This window comes from Arvicola amphibius, chromosome 2 (assembly GCF_903992535.2).
Source record: "Arvicola amphibius chromosome 2, mArvAmp1.2, whole genome shotgun sequence".
NCBI classification, from domain to species: domain Eukaryota; kingdom Metazoa; phylum Chordata; class Mammalia; order Rodentia; family Cricetidae; genus Arvicola; species Arvicola amphibius.
The window spans coordinates 167,266,790-167,286,028 of NC_052048.2; the positions used below are offsets into that span (position 1 = coordinate 167,266,790).

General features: G+C 36.4%; 1 pseudogene; it reads right to left on the reverse strand.

Annotated features, from left to right (window-relative positions):
• Window positions 1–11,665: 11,665 nt before the first annotated feature.
• LOC119807437 lies at window positions 11,666–12,664 on the reverse strand (annotated as a pseudogene).
• Between the last annotated feature and the right edge of the window lie 6,575 nt (window positions 12,665–19,239).

Consider the following 19,239-nt stretch of genomic DNA (forward strand, 5'->3'; position numbering starts at 1 on the left):
TTGCATTGATGTTAAAGTAAAAGAGAGACATGTATTACAATTTGTACTTTGTTTTATTTCTACTGTTTCTAAAAAGTATAGTAAAATTAATCATATAATTCTACAATCAAATCTTCATCTATAATAATTTAAAATATATGCATTTTTGAAATACTAAGAACTCTTTTCATGTGAATTTTATTTCTCTCCATTACTAATATCAAGCCAAATTGACAAATCTCTAATCTTTGCTGGCTCTTCTTTTTGGTAATTCTTGTTAGTATATATTCATTCTGTAAAATTATGTGTTTCATTTGAAACTGTCACACATACAGTCACAATTTTCTTTTCCTATATTGATGGTCGAATTTCCTCTTCTCTCACCTCTCACAGACTCTCTTCTCAAATAGTTACACAAGAAGGAAAATGAGAAACAGTTATTATTTTATTTTGTTCAGTCACATGATATAGTTGTGTCTAATTCAAACCTTTGTCTTGCACATGACAAAACTTGTTATTTTTTCTAATATGAATGAATATATTATGTGACAACATAGTCAAATATTTACCAGAAGTCTCGGAATAAAACACAGAAAACCATATAAATGACTGCACACGTCCTCAATTACTTTCTACCAAATCATCAAAAATAGCAGTCTTAACATGGAGTGATTTCACACTTTTTGTGGAATCAAGCATGATATGAATGGTTTTCTTGCTCATCTTTTAATCAGCATGTTATCCAAGTGTTTATGTCTGCTATGGATTCTGATTTGCATGTCTAGATTTTCTATTTATTGATTAGATTAGGGTTTTTCTTTTGATACCTTTTAACCAGTTGCTGTTATTTCTGAGATCCCACAGAGATGGGACCTTACAATGTGACACCTACAAACATCTAAAAACTTGACTATTTAAAATCAATTTAGCATTAAATATTGGGAAAAGCCACTTTAACCATGTGAAGTGAAAGTAATTAACAGGATTAATACCTAGTTCCCACAAGTGACCACATGGGAGCCATGTTAGAATTCTCACAATTACAATATAGTAGATGTCTCCATACCAGGTAAATATGACAATTTCTAAAACTATCTTCCTACATCTTTTCACAAGGTAATCTATTCAAGCTTATCCCTCATATGTTGTTGTTTGATTTTTATCCTAATAATTTTTTTCTGGAAGTTTTTAAAAATGAAGCAGCAACAGCAACAATAAAAAGGAAAGTACCATTATTCTGGTAGCATTCAAAATAGAGTAGCTGGCTTGACTGACAAATGCCATGGTCTTGTTAGTTTTATGAGCTTTGAGTCTTGATAACTAATGTGTGAATGAGCTGTCTTTATAGACCATAAGTAACATTTATTAGTTGAGAGCAGCAAAAGTACTGCATTCAGCAATGTCAATATGTGTTCAAATTGGCTTGATATTGGGGTAATCAGTGTCAAGCTCACCCTTCTCTCTCTTCTCACATCTACATATTGCTTGATTTTATTTACAGGTCCTTTTAAGGCACACAGACAGATGGTTTGCTTTAGAAAGCTTTGCCTTATCCAGAAAAATTAACATTAGTCCAGATGGACCTTCAGGCTTCAGTGCCAATATTGTACCTCCACCATATGGACAGGAAAATGTATGGCAGGAGACACAATGTTCCACTTTATGCTTTAACACAGTAATGTTTGATTACTTGTTCATGCTCATTAATTCCTGTTATTACGGAAGCAGGGGATGGAAATGCTCAGAAATAAACACTTTAAAAATAGTAATTTTGAGATGACTATCAGTTTCATAATTAGCAAATTGCATATTAACATTTTTAAATTTTTCAAGTTGGTAAAACTTGAAAAAAACTTCAAAATTATTTAAAAAGATAAAAATACAACTGTGGTTAGAGCTCTGGTGTTGACCTATTTATAGAGCAGGTGCATTCATGAGCATGATCTATATCTGTTGACAACTTAGTGTCAAATCACTGTGATTCTCCTAGCATTCATAAGTAAGTCCCTGCAGTGATTAAATTATGAATTTGATCTTACAGTAGGACTGGAGCAAATTTCTTGATGAGAAAGGTCACTTTTCAAAATAAGTAGATATAAATATTGTGTTCCTCAGAGGGAAATTTCTTCAGTAATTTTAGATTCCAAGAAATGAATAAAAAAACTGATTGTCATCAGAAAAGAAAAGTTATTAAGGAGCTTTATATGAAAAAATGTCATTTCAGTTATCACTGAGGATCATCTACATTGCTGTTTTAATGGAAACTATCTTTACTGCAAATGTTTCCCTCTGGTAACAAACAACAAAGGTAATGGTACTCATTAGACCCTATTTCCATGTGGGGATAAACATTAATATTCAAGTTTTCATCCGTCTGATATTTGAGAAATTTTAAGTAATGAAACATTAAGTTTTAATGTGAAATAAAATTATCACAAATACAGAATGTTTCTGTGAATTAATTTATTTTTATACTGAAATAGTTAAAATATTCCCCCCAAATTTGGAAATTCCAATATAAAAATAGTCACTATCTGATAATTGAATAGTCTCATAACACCAAATAATCGATGTTTGATATACCTGAAGGAACTTTGAGATATTTATGTCCTAAATACACATCTATTGGTCCAAATGTATATTTATTGGTTTTTAAATAAAATGTCCTAGTTTTCTGAAATTGTTTTCTTAAGGAGTTAAATACCCAAACACAACTTTTTAAACTAAAATTTAAGATTGACAGTCTTTGAAGAAAAATTAGAAAAGTAAAGATGGAGACATTGAACAAATGGAAATAAGTATAATCAATACAATGTCTTAGATTTAGCTTTTTTCTCACTTGACTGCATTCCATTGGCATATATTGATATGGAGAACTTGAGACACACATACAGCACCATTCTTAGTCTTAGATAATATATTACTTTGAATAATTTATAATGCTCATGATTACATCATATGGCAGCATTTCCTTGCCCACCTAGAAGTCAACATCTGTGATTCTATAGTTTTATCAGTTATGATTTTCTTAATAAATTTCTCAAAAAGCAATTAAAGCATTAACAATGACTTGCTTCTATCAGTAATATCTCATGATAGCCACTGAATAGCAGGTTTTTTATAATAAAGGAAAGGACCAGAGGAAATGAAGTGAACTTTTTAGCAACCCCTCCCTTTGTATGCTGAGTGATAATGTCTTATATAGAGGTCATGATCCTCCAAGACTTGGCAGCCATAAATCAAATGGAGACAGAGATGCAACACTAGTAGGCCAAGCAAAGGGGAATAGTGAAATAAGCTTCATTTATTTAGAGTATTGATAACTAGTGCTTGGCATCTGCATCTAAGTTGTGATTCAAAACACTGTGAATGTTCTCATTGATTGAATACAAAGTAAAGATTTCAGCTGGAGTGATGATATTTTATAGGATCTCTGTACTTTGAAAGGGAGTTACTTATTCATTTGAGTAGTTGACTAATCACAGTATTTTATTCTCTTGAATTCATATAAAAAGTGAAACAATGGAATAATCATTTTTGATTTCTACTTGTTTTTGATACATGAATGCATTCCATTCATTTTGTATCTTTCTGGTTACAAAATCATTTGACATTCTGCTGAGAAGTTCAGGAAATAACCAAGAGATTTTAATTCATTTAGTGCAAGGTAGTGTGTACAGATCTGCATTCTATGAGAACTAGAAAGAAAAGCATTCTGAGTTGCACAGTAGACATGGGGCTTCATCCTCTCTTAGAACAGCACCTTTTATGAATAGACCTCTATCTGAAATTTATCATAGTGAGCTGCATGCAAATAAATGACTTATTACCATACCAAAATACTAAATTATTTGAACTAAATGAAATAAAAGTAAGTAAGTTCAGGTCAAATTGAGGCACAATTTTCTTTCAAAAAATTTGGAAAAGTAAGGCTTCAGTTTCAGATTTTTAAGTTTGGGTTAAAAGTTATTGATTATGTTTACTTTATTACTGACTTATATTGTAAAATTTACCATTAATTCAGTACTTTGCTGCACCAATATTTTATATAACGAGAAAAGCAACATCACTCATCTTATAAAATACATTTTATTTTGAGTGATGTTTTATCAATTATAATGTTATATATCAATAATCATAAACATTGAGCTAATTCTACATTGTTTAGATCTTTTCAAAATCCACCTTGTAAGGGCCATATCTGTTAAGCTGAAAGTTAGTGGTTATCAGGTTAGACCTTGTATCTGAGTTTGCATGGGTCCTCAGACGATTATGGTGATGGTTCAGGGACCACATGGAGCTACTGTAACAGGTCTTAGTGGATGACATAATAAGCATTGTAGACGTGTTGAGTATGCATTCTCAATCATAACTTCTCAAATCTGTCACTGTAGCTCAAAGGCATGGAACAAATACACAAGCAAAACAGGGGCTTAATACCAAAGAAAATTTATTTTTATTATCAAGACGTGATTAGATTTGGCCACTGTTGAAACTCAGATTACCAGCCAATCTCTGCTCTGGGGCAGTTTTTCTTGACTTCAGAACTCTGGGAATCTTGGATGGTAGAAGCCTACTGTTGTCAGACAGAGATGTTCTGCCTCCCCGGATGTGGAAGGATGGACTTTACTCTTGTGCACATGATTTCTGCTGCAGCTTTGCAAATGTTAACACTAAAGTATTTGTATAGCATGTCAGGTGTCGCCTGCAGACCGAGATTTCCCTTGTTTGAAAACCATTACTATATTGGAGAATGAGTTATTACACAAATGAGGATATTGTGAAAGAAAGTAGGTAGATTTGTAATCCAAGAGAAGGAAAGCCTGAACAACCATAGCAAACGTTTCTTACTGGCTCTTTAGCTTCTGATTCCTTCATAAACCAAGCAGGAGTGTAGGAATCAATGTTGGAACCCATCAGATAATTAAATAAAGTTGTTAGTTTGAAAAGTGCTAAAGATGGAAGCTTGGGTATTATATGTGGTGCTGGCTTCCAATTAAAACCTGGCAGCTAGGTTAAGTGACATGAGACAAATGTCACCAATAATCTGTTTTCAAGGTGTGCATACAAATTAGTGGATGAACTGTTAGACTTAGTATTTAGAAAAATATTTATTCCATTTGGACTTGAGTTTTGTTCATGGTGATAGATATGGATCTACTTTCATTCTTCTACAGGTTGACATCCAGTTATGCCAGCACCATTTGTTGAAGATGCCCTCTTTCTTCCATTGTGTACTTTTGGCTCCTTTATCAAAAATCAGGTGTTCGTAGGATTGTGGTTTAAGATCCGGGACTTCTATAAGATTCCATTGGTCAACTTCTCTGTTTTTATGCCAATACCAAGCTGTTTTCAATACTGTAGCTCTGTAATAGAGTTTGAAGTCAGGGATGGTAATGCCTCCAGAAGTACCTTTATTGTATAAGATTTTTTTGGCTATCCTGGGTTTCTTGTTTTTCCATATAAAGTTGATTATTGTCCTCTCAATCTCTGTGAAGAATTTTAATGGGACCTTCATTGGGATTGCATTGAATCTATAGATTGCTTTTGGTAGAATTGCCATTTTTACTATGTTGATCCTCCCAATCCACGAGCAGGGGAGATCCTTCCATTTTTTGGTATCCTCTTCAATTTCTTTCTTCAAAGACTTAAAGTTCTTGTCAAATAAATCCTTCACTTCCTTGGTTAGAGTTACTCCCAGATATCCAATGCTATTTGTGGCTATGGTAAAAGGTGATACTTCTCTGATTTCCCTCTCTGCTTCCTTATCCTTTGTGTATAGGAGGGCAACTGATTTTTTGGAGTTGATCTTGTAACCTATCTGAACACATTGAGCTTGATAGAGGAGAAAGTGGGAAGTACTCTACAACAAATGGGCACAGGGAACCGTTTCCTACGCATAACCCCAGCTGCACAGATATTAAGGGCAACATTGAATAAATGGAACCTCCTGAAGTTGAGCAGCTTCTGTAAAGCAAAGGACATTGTCACTAAGACACAAAGGCAGCCTACTGACTGGGAAAAGATCTTCATCAACCCTGCAACTGACAAAGGTCTGATCTCTAAAATATATAAGGAACTCAAGAGACTAGACGGTAAAATGCCAATTAACCCAATTAAAAAATGGGGCGCTGAACTGAACAGAGAATTCTCAACAGAAGAAGTTCGAATGGCCAAAAGACACTTAAGGTCATGCTCAACCTCCCTAGCTATCAGGGAAATGCAAATCAAAAAAACTTTGAGATATCATCTTAACACCTGTCAGATTGGCTAAAATCAAAAACACCAATGATAGCCTGTGCTGGAGAGGTTGTGGGGTAAGGGGTACACTCATCCATTGCTGGTGGGAATGCACACTTGTGCAACCACTTTGGAAAGCAGTGTGGCGGTTTCTCAGGAAATTCGGGATCAACCTACCCCAGGACCCAGCAATTCCACTATTGGGAATCTACCCAAGAGATGCCCAATCATACTACAAAAGCATATGCTCATCTATGTTCATAGCAGCATTATTTGTAATAGCCAGATCCTGGAAACAACCTAGATGCCCTTCAGTGGAAGAATGGATGAAGAAAGTGTGGAATATATACATGCTAGAATACTACTCAGCGGTAAAAAACAATGACATCTTGAATTTTGCAGGCAAATGGATGGAAATAGAAAACACTATTCTAAGTGAGATAACCCAGACCCAAAAAGATGAACATGGGATGTATTCACTCATAATCGGTTTCTAGCTATAATTAAAGGACATCGAGCCTATAAATTTGGGATCCTTGAGAAGATAATAAGAAGGTGAACTCCCCAAAAAAAGATATAGTAATCCTCCTGAATATTGGAAGTAGACACGATCCCCAGGCAAAATTGGGAACTTGAGGGTTGGGCGAGACTGGGCCAAGGGAAGATGGGGAGAGAAAAATGTGAAGGGGAGAATGGGGGGAGCTCAGAGGAATGGGATGCTTGGGATACAGGAAGGGTGGATATGGGATCAGGGAAGCATATATCTTAATTTAAGGAGCCACCTGAGGGTTGTCAAGAGACTTGACCCTAGAGGGGTTCCCAGGTTTCCAGGGAGACGCCCCCAGTTAGTTCCTTGGGCAGCTGAGGAGTGGGAGCCTGAAAAGGCCAGTTCCTATAGCCATACTGATGAATTTCTTGCATATCACCATAGAACCTCCACCTGACAATAGATGAAGAAAATGACAGAGCCCAACATTGGAGCACCGGACTGAGCTCCCAAGGTCCTGATGAGGAGCAGAAGGAGAGAGAACATGAGGGGGAAAGTCAGGAATGTGAGGGGTGCGTTCACTCATGGAGACGGTGGGACAGAACTAACAGGAGATCACCAACTCCAGTTGGAATGGGACTGATGGATCATGCGACCAAACCCGTCTCTCTGAATGTGGCCAACAGCGGGGGCTGACTGAGAAGCAAAGGACAATGGCGCTGGCTCTGATTCTTCTGCATGGACGGGCTCTGTGGGAGCCTTCTCAGCTTGGTCGATCACCTTCCTGGACCTGGGAGTTGGGAGGACCTTGGTCTTAGCATAGATTAGGGAACCCTGATGGCTCCTTGGCCTTGAGAGGGAGGGAGGGGAGGTATGGGTGGAGGGGAGGGGAGGGAAGGGGGAGGAGGAGGGGAGGGAAGGGGGAGGAGGAGGGGAGGGAGGGGGAGGAGGAGGGGAGGAGATGGAAATTTTTAAATATAAAAAAATAAACCATGAGAAAAAAAAAGAAAAGTATTTATGAAAATAAATCCTGGCCTTTCTGTCAATGTAGTTCCCAGAGAGTCTAGGGACTCCTGCTGCCAAGAATCAAAAATAATTTACAGAGTGACACCAGGGTGCAGTTCCTCAGGTTCTCAAGATTATGGCAGCCACCCACCTCTGAGAATTTGATAAAAATATTTACTTGGGGAAATCTTTCTCTTGAATATAGAAGCAGAATGTTTGGGTTTGGGTTGGGAATATCTGGGTTTTATTTACTTATTATATTTTTAATTGTGTGCATGTTTGTGTGTCTGTTGTGGGTATGTTCCCAATATTTGAGGCTGCTTACAGAAGCCTGAGGCCCAGTTTCAGGCAACTGTGAACTACTTGATATAGGTGCTGGGAATAGAACTCCCATCCTCTGGAAGAGCAGACCTGACACTGAACTGTTGAGCCTTCTCTCCAGAATATTTGGGTTTTATTTTTAAGATGCTTCTCCTGTGAGAGGGTGCACAGTAAAGTCTAAAACTTGTGTTTGAAAGCAGAAGATTTCCAAATTTTTCTTTCATTCATTCAAAGTCAATCAAAAAGAGGAACAACAGCCGGGCGGTGGTGGCGCACGCCTTTAATCCCAGCACTTGGGAGGCAGAGGCAGGCGGATCTCTGAGTTCGAGGCCAGCCTGGTCTACAAGAGCTAGTTCCAGGACAGGCTCTAGAAACTACCGGGAAACCCTGTCTTCAAAAAACCAAAAAAAAAAAAAAAAAAAAAAAAAAAAGAGGAACAACAGCTGGGCCACAATTTTTTCCTGGTCCTAGCTGAGCTGAAAAAACAAAAACCAAAACAAAAAAACACAAAAACAAAAACAAAACAAAGTAAAACAACAACAATCCTCTCAAAAGTTGAATTTCCAGGTATTGAGAGCCATGTACTCATGACAACCACAAACCGTTTAATGAGGTGATTACAAATGGGTTCAAATAACTAATGGGAAGAATAGCATAAAAAGTCAGTTTGGGCAAAATAAGAAGAATTAAGGTCAAAAGAATTCCCAGTCTTGCAAAGAAATCAGATATACTTTGTAAGGAATCTCAATGACTTAAATTTTTGTGTACTTGGAACTGAATTAATTGTTATCTGAATACTTTTTTTCAAAAATTGTGCTGTGCTTAAATATAGCTAAAGTAAAATGATCTGGGCCAGACTCTAGAAGTCCTGGTCCAACACTGGTTACAATAAAATCCGGCTGAGCAGAGTTCATTTGCCAGTGGTGCACGCCTTTAATCCTAGCACTGGAGAGGCAGAGGCAGGTGGATCTCTCTAAGTTCGAGGCCAGCCTGGTCTAAAAGATCTAGTGTCAGGACAGGCTAAAAGCTAGAGTAAAACCTTATCTCGAATAACAAAAAAAAGAACCCGTCAAAAAATTCATTCTAAGAATAATAATGGTAACACAGCATATAATTGCTAAGTATAAGAACTAGATGAAGAAGTTGAAGATGAGATTTATTAAAATATTGCTTGATTCAGCATGTGATTATATTTTATTAATGTACAACACATCACTATTTAAATAGGCATCTTATTTATTGCTTTCCATGATCAGTGGTTGATTCACTAGTTCATATTATAAATCATATGTATCAAGTCTGCCCATATACAGAAACTTGCCAATAAAACTATAGTTGTAAATTTTATTCATTATGAACTTGGAATGAATCTTGGAGTAATGTTTATTACGCCAAAAATCCAAAAACATCTGTCATTCAAAATTTCAAAATGTATGTAGGGTGTTTTAAAGTGATTTGCTATTTTTAACTATTATATATCCATTAGACAAAATGTTGGGTTTCAGAATGACATTTTATTCAAATATATAATATAGTTTGAGTAAATTCACCCTCAGCCCTTATCCTCTTCTTCCCCTACTTAGTCACCTTTATTTCTTCAGATGCTTACCCTTCCATTTTTATGACATATTTATATGGGACTTCAGTTTCCAGAATATCTATCTATATTTATATCATCTATCAATATCTATATCATCTGTCTATATCTATATCATCTATCTCTATCTCTATCTCTATCTCTATCTCTATCTCTATATCTATATCTATCTATCTATATCTCCATTTATATAAATTCATATTCATGTCTTATGTGTGTTTATTGGTGTGTGGTCTTTTCTGCATTTTACAGAACACATTTGCTGTAGAAAACTGATTTCAGGTATTTTTAAAATTTCAATTAAAATAAATTCTGATTTCATTTTTTGTAAAACATAAACTTTAAAAGGCAGAGTCAGGGAAGATTCTAACAGACAACATTTTAAATGTAGATGTAGGTCAATTACCAATCCTCAGTTATAAGCATTTTTATTTTTTTTTCTTTTCTGTTGTACACTAAGAAAAAAATCACTGAAAATAATTAAGTTATGAAAAATAAAACTACAGAACTATAGTATTAATTAGCAGTTTAATAGCAATGTTCTTTATAAATGAACAAATTTTCTTCATTGTTGTTTTTTGTCAGTCCTGAACTTAAAACCATGGTCTTTACATGTAAGACAACTACTCTACCTCTGAGATACAACCCCATGCCATTTTGTTTTATAATTTTGATTCTGATAGAGAGTTTTAGTAAGCTGACCATCCAGATATTCCTCTTGTAATCACGTCTGTGCCATCATGCACAGCTGAAAATTTCACTCTGTTAAATATTTTTCTTTTACTACTCTAATTCTATCAACAGTGCTCAATTTCACAATCCAATTTGAACAGAGCAGTCTAAAATCAACAAAGACATGGTTTTTTAAATTACACATAGAAATCTATCTCAGATCTTGAACACACACACACACACAAATTATATATATATAATTTTGTTCAGCTTTTTGCTAGACTGCAAAATGATATTATATCTTCACTAAATAATCTATTAAAATGTCTTCAAAAACAATATAGTAAACATGGTGCTAAATTGAGTCAATAATACACCAATCTTATTTTTTCCTCAGTTTTACACCATTTCTGCCATCATCTTTTATTCAGAGTATAATTTCCCACTCTTATTGAATGCTCCTGGAAAAATATTTGGAGAATAGTTGAGAAAATCAGCATCGGTTATGTACTGATTATAGCATCTGTAATAGTGTCAATTGTCAATGTGGTGAGCTATAGTCACCTAGAGGGCAAAAGATAGCTTTGTGGGCATGTCTGTGTAGCACTATTTTAATTAGGTTAATTGAGGTGGAACAATCTGAGATTTGCCCACTGTGTGTGGTGTTATTCCCTTGGCTGGGATGCTGGGTTATGTCAAAAGCAAAGGAGAGCTAAGAATGAGCATTCATCACAGGCAGTGAGCAGCTGCCTCAGAGTCCTGATTCTGTGGCTTCTTCATTATGATGGACTAGAACCTCAAATTATCAATCAAAATAAATTTCTTTACCTTTGGTTTTGTCAAAGTATGTTTTTAAGATGACATACTTATTATTTACACCCGTTTTCAACTGGGCTTCATGTGATGACTGAAGAGAGAGACATAACAAACTGGGTTATTACTTCAAAGCTGGTTTGGGTCTTGATGGTTTTAAGTGGGGGAAAACTAGGTAGTTTCAAAATAGGTTTGGTCTTAGACTCACGCAGATGAGACAAAAGCATAAGACAAAGGCACAAGACAGCCGTTTTCAAAGTCAAAAGATGCCACAAGAGGATTTACTTTTCTACACCTTTCCTTTTCTGTTTTTCCCCCATTTTTAGAGGGTTGGGAAAACACCTCAATAATCAATGTCAAGTAGCATTTTCTTCAGGAGTAAATTAGTATAGAGGGAAGAGAACTTCTTTAAGTACTTTGTTACGATCTTCGAAAAATACAAAATTAAATTTACAAAGCATTGGAAGACCATAGCTGGCACTGGCTTCAGTGTCCAGCACAATCATGGTAATGCCTTGCACAGAAACAAAAGCCCATGGGTCTCAAGGACCTTAAGTTGTGAGTGTAGCTGGTATCTGCGCTCCTCGCTTCTTTGAGAGATGCCTTTCCCAGTACTTGTGATTCAACTGCAAAAGTCATAGGGCTTGGCTACCTCCCTGAGTTACTGATTAAGCTTTACCAGTTTTCTATCTTTATTTCAATTTAGATGAGCTTTCATGAAAAGCCTGCTTATCTTCATTCAATTCTATGGATTCATTAGAATTTTTTTCTATGTCATCAGACACACACACACACACACACACACACACACACACACACACAGAGTTGTAGAACTCAGTTTTTCCCAAATGACACCAAGAGACTTCACAGTTTCACATCAGCGACTCCTCTCTCCTTAGAAAGTATAAGGTTATAGTAGCCCCGACCAGTATAACAGTAACCTTATAATTGGCATTCACTGTCACTCCCAGTTCTTTCAATTTGGCTAAAATCCTCTTCATATTTCTTTCATACCAAATAACAATGTCATAATCTTCATATGCAGGTGTTAGAAATTCTTGGAGATATGGTTTCAATAACTCTACCCCAGTCTCTGCACAAGATCTATTATCAAATAATGTATAATTGATATCCAGCGCCAGAAACTTTTTCGCTTCCCTGAGCAGTTCAGAATTTCCACTTTGCACTCCTTGACTCCATAAGATCCTCATTAAGTTTTCTTCCGAATTTTCTGCCTTAACTACTTTAATATTCAGTTTCAATGTTGTTGATGACATCATTGTGAGGTGAAGAACATACAATGTTTACCAATCTCTTCTCATAACTTCCTATCATGATTTCAGTATGTGGTTTCAGACAGAGAGCTACAAGCTTAAATATCATTCCTTCTGAGTTTGCCTATAAATTTAAGTTAATTTCTGTTGTTCAAGGAACACTCTTATGAGAGTCTTGAGAAATGGATTTTTGTCTAGCACAGTAACATCTTCAGAAAATGTGGTCACCACTGGATCCTCCTGCTCACCTCATTTCACAATGATGGGAAGCACCATCTTTAAGCTTATGAAGTGGCAGCTTCTATCAGAACACACCACATGGAGAGCTGCAGAACCAGTCACAATAGAATCTAAGGAGGCCAGAAGTCTTGTTAAAGTGTTTTTAATATAGCAATCAGATAAGTATTGGATATCTCATGAATAAAGTTAATAGTTCTTTTGTATGAAAAATGTACTCACTCTGTTGAGGGCTTTGTACAGTACCCGGAAAACAAATATTAGGATTTCGATTTGGATCTCCAGTCCTCAAAATATAACAAAGTGCTGGTCTCCTGTATTGTAGTGCTGTAGGCAGGAGCAGAGAGTAAATGAATGAAACTTTCTGGCCAGTCAGCCTAGACGATTAATGAACGCAGGTCCTTTGAGAGACCTTGTTTCAAAAGGCCAAAGCGGGTAGCTGTTACAACAAGCCCTGGTCTGAATATGGATGCCTGTGCATGTCTGCATGTGTGTGTGTGTGTGTGTGTGTGTGTGTGTGTGTGTGTGTGCAAGCGCGCACACGCACACTCGCGTATGCGTACACACACACACACTTTAAATTTGGTTTTAATATAAGTAATTGAAGTACTAGAGTTTAAAAGTATAAAATAAATGTTAATTGATATGGAACTCTATGAAATCAACTGCACAAAGAACTACAGATTTAACAAATGATAATCAAATGAGGAAAAATTTATGTGGTCAATTATTTAAAATGTTTGCTTTCAGGGACATTCCAATAACTGTAATTTGCCCGATTGTGGGTCTTTATTAGAAATACATGACACTATCAATTTTTAAATAAAAAATAAGCACAAAAACAAACCACCAGTGGAAAATGAAAACTTCCAAACAATCACAAAATCTATATTCTTTGCCAGTTGTTTCCCACCGCTTTGAAGACGGCTGTGATCTTAGAGTTGCTAATATTTAACAACACAAATAAACTTTTCATTAGCTGAGAAGCATTGACTCTGACAAAAATGCTATTAAGTAGCAATTTTGATGTTGATTTAAAACTTTTCTGGCTTGAATGTTCAGGCTCCGTTCCAAACAATCCTTCAATTCAAAATATTCTAAACTAGTAAATGTTCGACTGAGATCTTTGCATGAATACCAGGTTCAAAATAGCCTGTGAGAAGTTATACCCTTTCACAGCATGATGTTATTACTGCCAAATCTTTTCTGGCTTCTCTTTGTATGATCCAGGCCTTATTTATGGGGATAGAGCATGTGTGTGTGTGTGTGTGTGTGTGTGTGTGTGTGTGTGTGTTTGCATGTGTGTGTGTCCTCCCCTCACTTTCTCTAAGGTAATCTAACTAGTATTTTTCTATACCCATGATTGATAATTTTAATGGAAGAAAGGAGTGATGAAAATAACTGTAGTTGTTGAGAAATGTGGAAACTTAAGATCTATACATTAAAAACCAAGCAGAAAAACAAATGCTGGGACATAATTGAGAACATTTTTTTCTTGACTCTTTGTCTCTAGTAAATAATCATTTTTTGGAGTTTAGCTGAAAATTCTTTTTATTATTATTTTTTATTTATATTATTAAAAATTTCCACCTCCTCCCCACCTCCCATTTTCCTCCCCCTTCCTTAACGCCCCCCCTCCCTTGCCAGTCCTAGGAGCAGTCAAGGTTCCCTACCCTGCAGGAAGTCCAAGGTCCAACCCACTCCATCTAGGTCCAGGAAGGTGCACATCTAAACAGACTAAGCTCCCCAAAAGCCAGTACATGCAATAGGATCAAAACCCAGTGCCATTGTTCTTGGCTTCTCAGTCAGCCTTCATTGTCCAACACGTTCAGAGAATCCAGTTTGATCCCATGTTTTTTCAGTCCAGGTTGGCTCTGGCCTTGGTCAGCTCCCATTAGACCAGCCCCGCAGTCTCAGTGTGTGGGCGCACTCCTCTCGGTCCTGACTTCCTTGCTCGTGCTCTCCATCCTTCAGCTCCTTATTTGGGCCTTGGGAGCTCAGTCAAGTAGGCTTCATCCCAGAAATGCAGGGCTGGTTCAACATACGCAAGTCTATCAAGGTAATCCATCATATAAATAAACTGAAAGAAAAAAAAAAACATATGATTATTTCATTAGATGCTGAAAAAGCATTTGACAAAATTCAACACCCTTTTATGATAAAGGTCTTGGAGAGGTTAGGAATACAAGGCTCATACCTAAATATAATAAAAGCTATTTACAGCAAGCCATCAGCTAACATCAAATTAAATGTAGAGAAACTCAAAGCCATTCCACTAAAATCAGGAACACGACAAGGCTGTCCACTCTCTCCATATCTCTTCAATATAGTGCTTGAAGTTCTTGCAATAGCAATAAGACAGCATAAGGAGATCAAGGGGATTCGAATTGGAAAGGAAGAAGTTAAACTTCCGTTATTTGCAGATGATATGATAGTGTACATAAGCCACCCAAAAAAACTCTACCAAAGAACTCCTACAGCTGATAAATACATTTAGTAACATTGCAGGATACAAGATCAACTCCAAAAAATCAGTTGCCCTCCTATACACAAAGGATAAAGAAGAAGAGTAGGAAATCAGAGAAGCATCACCTTTTACGATAGCCACAAATAGCATAAATTATCTTGGGGTAACTCTAACCAAGGAAGTGAAAGATCTATTTGACAACAACTTTAAGTCTTTGAAGAAAGAAATTGATGAGGATACCAGAAAATGGAAGGATCTCCCTTGCTTGTGGATTGGGAGGATCAACATAGTAAAAATGGCAATACTACCAAAGGCAATCTATAGATTCAATGCAATCCCCATTAAAAGTCCATAAAAATTCTTCACAGACCTTGAGAGAACAATAATCAACTTTATATGGAAAAACAAAAAACCCAGGATAGCCAAAACAATCTTATACAATAAAGGAACTTCTGGAGGCATTATTTTTTTTCCATTCAATTATTTACACTTCCTTCCCTCCTCCCAATCCCCAAGTACTCAGGGGGCAGAGGCAGGCAGATCTCTGTGAGTTCAAGGCAAGCATGGCCTACAGAGTGAGTTCTAGGACAAAAAGGATATACAGAGAAATCCTATTTCAAAAATAAAATAAAAACAAATAAAAAGAACACTGCCTGCTCTCCTAGGAACACTTGTTCAATTTCCAGCATCCTTGATGGTCTGTAACTCCAGTTTCAGTGGATCCAACACCCACTTCTGAGCTCTGCAGGCACTGATCAAATATGCTGGACAGATATACATGCAGGTAAAACATACATATGCATTAAATGCAACAGTAAAGGAAAATCATTTTGAAAAAGAAAAGATGACATTCTAACAAATAGAAAATCAAAATCAAAAGTCACAGTCATAATTTGTTTTGCTTTTAAAGTTCTCAATTTTACATACCTTAAATCTAGACAACTCAAGTGTTTATGTATAGGAAACAAAAAGCAAGATATGTTAGGAGAGTTGAAGTTTTCCTGTGTTGGGATTATTTCACTTATTGATAGCTTCCAGTTACATCTATTTTCCTCAAAGTGCTGTGATTTTACTTTGATTTACATCTAAACAAATTCCATTATGCATTTGTACACATTCTTTATCTGTCAGTCTGTGAATTGGTAATTAGTCAGATGTAAATATCTTGACAATTGTAGACAGTAACGTTATCAACATGTATATGCAAATATCACTGTATTCTGTTGACTTAGCACTTCACATATAAACAGTGGAATATATGATGGTCACATACCAGTTCTTATTTTGATCACCTTTATTGATTTCAATAGTGGCAGAGGTTTATATTGAGAGCAACAATGAATAAGGGATCCATTTCATCCACATCATTGCAGCATTTTTATCACTTGTATTCTTTTTTCTTCATTTATTTGTTTATTTATTATTAAAAATTTCCACCTCATCCCCACCTCCCATTTCCGCCCTTCCCTCCACTCCTTTCTCCCTCCCTCTCCTGTCCAAGGAGCATTCAGGGTTCTCTGCCCTGCAGGAAGTCCAAGGTCCTCCCCCCTCCATCCAGGTCCAGGAAGGTGCACATCTAAACAGACTAGGCTCCCCTAAAGCCAGTATATGCAATAGGATCAAAACCCAGTGCCATTGTCCTTGGCTTCTCAGTCAGCCCTCATTGTCCGCCATGTTCAGAGAGTCCGGTTTGATCCCATGCTTTTTCAGTCTCAGTCCAGCCTGCCTTGGTGAGCTCCCATTAGACCAGCCCCACCGTCTCTGTGGGTGGGCGCACTCCTCGCTGTCCTGACTTCCTTGTTCATGTTCTCCCTCCTTCAGCTCCTCATTTGGGCCTTGGGAGCTCAGTCCTGCACTCCAATGTGGGTCATGTTCATAGCAGCATTATTTGTAATAGCCAAAACATGGAAACAACCTAGATGTCCTTTAATGGAAGAATGGATAAAGAAAGTGTGGAATATTAGAGTACTACTCAGTGGTAAAAAACAATGACATCTTGAACTTTGCATGCAAATGGATGGAAATAGAAAACACTATTCTGAGTGAGACCCAAAAAGATGAGTTTGGTATATACACACTCTAGACATAAATAAAGGTCAATGAGCCTATAATTCCTGATCCTAAAGAAGCTAAATAAGAATGTGAACCCAAAGAAAAACATATAGTAATCCTCCTGGATATTGGAAGTAGACTAGATTGCCAGGCAAAAACTGGGATCTTGGGGGTGGGGGTGGGGTGGTGGTAAGGGGTGATGGGGAGATGTGGAGAGAAAAGTGAGGAGGGGAGGATGGGGAGACCCTGGGGGAATGGGATGGTTGGGATAGAAGAAGGGTGGATAGGAGAGCAGGGAAGAAGCTATCTTAATTAAGGGAGCCATTTTAGGTTCAACAAGAGACTTCACTCTAGAGGGATTCCAAGGTATCCATGGAGATGTCCACAGCTAGTTCCTTGGGCAGCTGAGGAGAGGGAGCCTGAAATGGCCCTTTCCTATAGCCATACTGATGAAAATCTTACATATCATCATAGAATCTTCATCTGGCATTGGATGGAGATAGACAGAGTATCACTTGTATTCTTGATAATAACCATTCTGACAGCTTTAATCTGCACTGCTGTGATGTATAATGATTGAACAGGTGAGTATTTATTCAACATTTCTATTTCTTGCTTTGAGAAATGTAGATTTATTACATTTCCTCATTTATTCATTGAAATTTTTATGGTGTTTTTTGTTTTGTTTTTTTTAAGTTATTTATATATCCTAAATATTTATGGTGGTTTGAATGATACAGGATACAGTAGGGTCCTATATTTAAATACTCCCCCTGCCCCCCAAAGAGCTGATGGAACTTTTGGAGAAGCAATAGGAGATGTTAGAGATGGTGTATTGATTGCCTGATATTGAGCTTATTTTAAAAGTCATTTTATTGAAAAACAAAACTCGAGAGTAAATATTTGGGATTAAACCTTAGAGTTCCATGGAGTGACCCAGGGACAATCACCCTTCTTTCTCCCCTTCCCAGATGGAAAAGGCTGCTCAACTGCCTACTCCTCCTCTTCCTCCTCATTTTGCCCTTAAACCTTCCTCTGAATCAGCCAGAAAATTCTCTGGTTCACTGAGGCCAGCTGAATGTGGACTTTGCCCTTCCAACTGAGGTCAGATTCTGTTGGTCCTCTTGAGGGCCTGCTGCCCTGTTTGATGTCATGATGACCATGGAATTACCCTCTGAAACTGTTAGTCCTCAATAAACTAGATCTTTTATAAGTTGCCTTCGTCATATCACAGCCACAGAAAAGTAACAAAGAAAATATTAATACTCAGTCTCATATATATTTAAGTAAGATTATTTTAAATAAGATTAAAATTATGTCAGGTGTTTCATCACTCTGGTAATTGTTTCATTTGCTGTCCAGAAGCCTCTTATTTTATTTTCTGTTAATAAATTTAAAAGAAAGGAGTACTCACTGCCTGAAATGGGTAGATTTATTATACAAACAAACAAAGAAAAAAAGCAATGTGGAAATGAATCATATAAAAATAATTATTTCAGACGTTCATGGCAGAAATAGTAAAGGATAATAGTAGGTATGGAAGAGTAAATTTTGATAATTTTAATGGCAAAATACCTAAAATATTATATTAAAGGGTTAAAATCCAGTTAAATTTGCTAACCTAAATTTTATAAAGCTTTCATTCTCCTAAATAGGAATGTCTCAAAATAGACCCTTTTAACACAAGGAAACACGTCCCTAAGATTCATTGTCTTTCTTCATTATTGTTATTATTTATTCTCATGTCTCTAAAATTTTCATGTTAAAATCAAATAACACAATGTTGAACCTATACTTTTAATGATTCAATACAATAATTTCTATAACATCTACATGTACTATTTTTATCTATAATAATGCCCTTGCTGTGTTAGTAGGAATTATTCTCAGGTACTTGAATTCATGTGTATTCTTTTCCTTTCCTATGACTATATTGTTTGATTTCTCATGTTATCAAGACTAAATTTTTTACCAGAAAAAAAATGTATTTATTTAGGAACTGGAATTTTTATTTTTCCCAGGAAAATGTATTTATTTAAAGAAATGGAAAATTAAAGAAAGATAATTAGCAAAAGGTCTCTCAATATAAAACGCG